Here is a 3,338-nt window from a genome sequence, read left to right as displayed (position 1 = left end):
GTAAAACCCCTGAAGGAAGGGGACGGGTTTAAATAGACCCCAGGTGCAATAATGATTGCAGATCTCCTTTGGCCGACCTACGATCGCCGCGTGTCCCACTCATCATGGCAGATGACTAACGACTGACAGAATCATTATTGCACCATACCTGGGACAACGCTCCAACGAGAATTTTGAAAAATCTCTTCCGATCGCCTCGATTTGAAAAGACTCCAGCACGTGCCAAACGCCAAAATATCTGGGAACTATCGCATACGAAAATCAAGGGAGCAACTTCGGTTGTGAAAATTTCTCTATACTTCCTTCATTCGAAGCCCGAACTTGAAAGTAGGGGGAATGGTGTTGGGTATAAAATAACTCTAGCCGAAGTTCGTAAGAGACTAACCCTCCCAAGATTCTTCCAGCTTCCGACCTCGTGCGGCGTCTTTCCAAACTCCCCCGGTCGTCCGAGCGTCCACAGTACCATCCGGACTCCTCCAGCAGCAAACCTTCCACAGTATCCTCTAGATTCCTCCAACGGACGAACTCCTACTGTACCCTTTGGACTTCTCCAATAATGAGCTCCTTCAGTCGTCTATCGGACTGCTCCAAATGCTCTCTAGGCTCCACTATCAGCCGATTTTCTACAGCGATCGACTATTATCCAAACCTCTTCCAGACTTCCTCCTGTCACAATCGACTTTACTCCAAGCTTCTTCCGAACTTTGTCAAGGTCTGGACTTCTCTAGCAGCAGGACTTCTACAGTAACCAGACTCTATCCAAGTTCCTACAGCGGTCGACCGCCTTCCAAATTTCATCCGAGCCTCTACAGCAATCAAATTCCATCCGAGCTTCCACGACAACCGGTCTCCATCCGAGCTTCTATAGTAAGCGATCTCCATCCGGGCTTCTACAACAACCGATCTCCATCCGAGCTTCTACAGTAAGCGATCTCCATCCGGGCTTCCACGGCGATCGATCTCCATCCGAGCTTCTACAGTAAGCGGCCTCCCTCCGGACTCCTACAAGAATCGAACTTCGTCCGAACTTCTACAGCAGGTGGATTCCAAACGAACTTCTATAATGGACGGGCTCCAGTAGCCAGATTTCTATGGCGACCGACTGTCTTCGGTGTCTTCCATACCTCTCCAAGCCATCAGCCTTCTACAAGTGCCAACCGAACTCCTCCAGCGGACGAACTCCCACAACGCCTTCCAGACTCTAATATCGGACAACCTTCTATAGCGCTTTCCGAATTCCGGATGGACTTCTCTAGCAATCAGACTCCAGCCGGACTTCTCCAACAGAGAGTCTCCGTCCGGACTTTTACAGTAGATGACCTCCGTCTGCAGCACCAACCCCTAAGGTCCCCAACAACAGTTAATCCATCAGCAACCTCAAAAATATCTGAGCTTTTTTTAGACAGAGAGCTACCCCGCTCTACCAGACGCCCCAACCGAGCTTCAGCCGTCCAGCATGAACTCCCCAGCAAGTCACGACAACAGACACCACTCCACTCTCCATAACAAACTCCACGTGGCCCCACCACTCTCTGGCAAGTCGCGACAACAGACACCACTCCACTCTCCGTAACAAACTCCATATGGCCTCGAACGGTCCACTACCAGGCTGTTACGGATGTCGCTGTCAATCGGTTACGCACTCCCATCTATAAAAGAGACCCCCCAGATACGTTCTCCTCTAAGCTCAAAAAATTATCTCAAAATTCTGTTAAAATCCCATTCGAGTGCTCCATTTCTATTGAAGTAGAGTACTGACTTGAGCGTCGGAGGATCTTGCCGGAGCACCCCCAACTCTGGTTTAGACTTTCCTTACAGGTCCCGGCGGTGGCCATGATTCCTTCGACTCCAGCTTCTCCGGCATCAGCAAAATTCTGCACCAACAATTATTATTATTTTTAAAGTCCATTAATCCTAAAAAAAATCTAAGAGAGAGAGAGCAGAGAGAGAAAGTCTCTCTCTCTCCTTCTCTTTCTCTCTCTCTTTTTTTTTCCTTTTTCTTTTCTTTTTCTTTTTCTCTTTTTATTTTTCCTTCTTTTTTTCTTTTTCTTTTTCCTTCTTTTTTTTTCTTTTCTTTTTTTTTTTTTTTCTTTTTCTTTTTCCTTCCTTTTTCTTTTCTTTTCTTTTTCGTAGTCTTCCCTGGCCAAAACAGGGGATCGACATGTCCCTCCCTTTGACTGACCGTCCGGACCAGAGCCGGCACAGTGAAGGCCGGCGGCAGGGGGCAACCCTCTCGAGTTCGGAAGGCCAAAGCCAGCAGTCGGCAATAATCGCCGGCACTGAAAAATCTAAGTGAAGAAGAGACCAAACAGGGGGATCCCTTCTCCGACGAAATCCAGCGACACCCGTCACCGGTAGTTGTGCACAGAGGCATGGAAAAAAGGAGAGAGGAGAGAGAAAGAGGAAGGAGATCTTACCTCAGCCTCCGGTGATCCCGCCGGTGAGAAATCGCGGCGAGCACGAATCAAGGGGCCACAGCTTCAATCGGAGAAATCAGGGAGGAAGAGAGGGAGGAAGACCGGTGGGGGGTTCTTAGGAAGGGGGAAGGCCTTTTTATAGAGAGCCCTAGAACCTCTGGTAGTCTTAGGACTCCCGATCCATCGCAGCTCATCGGAGATCGGGAGTCTTCTTCCTGATTTCTCTATTTTTTTTTTTAAATTGGACTTGGGCTTGAGTCTTCTCAATTGGGCTTTGGGCTTGGGTCATAACAAGGGTTCTATTGCTATAATGACAATTGGTACTGATGTTGTTCAGACGTGACATACATGTGATTGCAAGGGCTAGAAGTGGGTCCTCAGGCTTTGGACTAGATGATGTGCTGTGAACCAAGTTAGCTACTTGCCAGGCAGCAGATCTTGTGGCTTTAGTGCTGGCCATTGATAAATGATAACAAGGTGGTGTCAAGTTGCTAATTGGCTCTTGCATTATAGGCCTGGATTGAAACCCAAATGATAGCTAACAAGAAAGTATTTTGTTCAAAATCGGCAATTGCCCAACTTTCCTAGTTCGCTATTCAATATTTATACGTGCTAACCGCTTCAACCATGGCCCATTAAATTTCTACTTCATCCACGTATGTGTATGAATATCTACCAGCTGCAAAAGAGCGTACCAATTCATGAATTAGAAAAGCACTCGAGACTATTGCATGATGTATAGAAGCTGGGTTGCGGCATATTTCTTTTAATGGCCACTCTGTTACCTATGACATGTTATGGGCATGGTACCAGCAGAGGTTATCAAGCTGGAGAGATTAGAGCATGTTGAGTAAGATAGCATTATAACTTGATATCTTAGTTGTGCAATATGGCATTGTAACAGATTATGTTGTGTAATAT

This window comes from Elaeis guineensis, chromosome 5 (genome assembly GCF_000442705.2).
Source record: "Elaeis guineensis isolate ETL-2024a chromosome 5, EG11, whole genome shotgun sequence".
Classification (NCBI taxonomy): Eukaryota; Viridiplantae; Streptophyta; class Magnoliopsida; order Arecales; family Arecaceae; genus Elaeis; species Elaeis guineensis.
Note: the sequence above shows the minus strand (reverse complement) of the source record.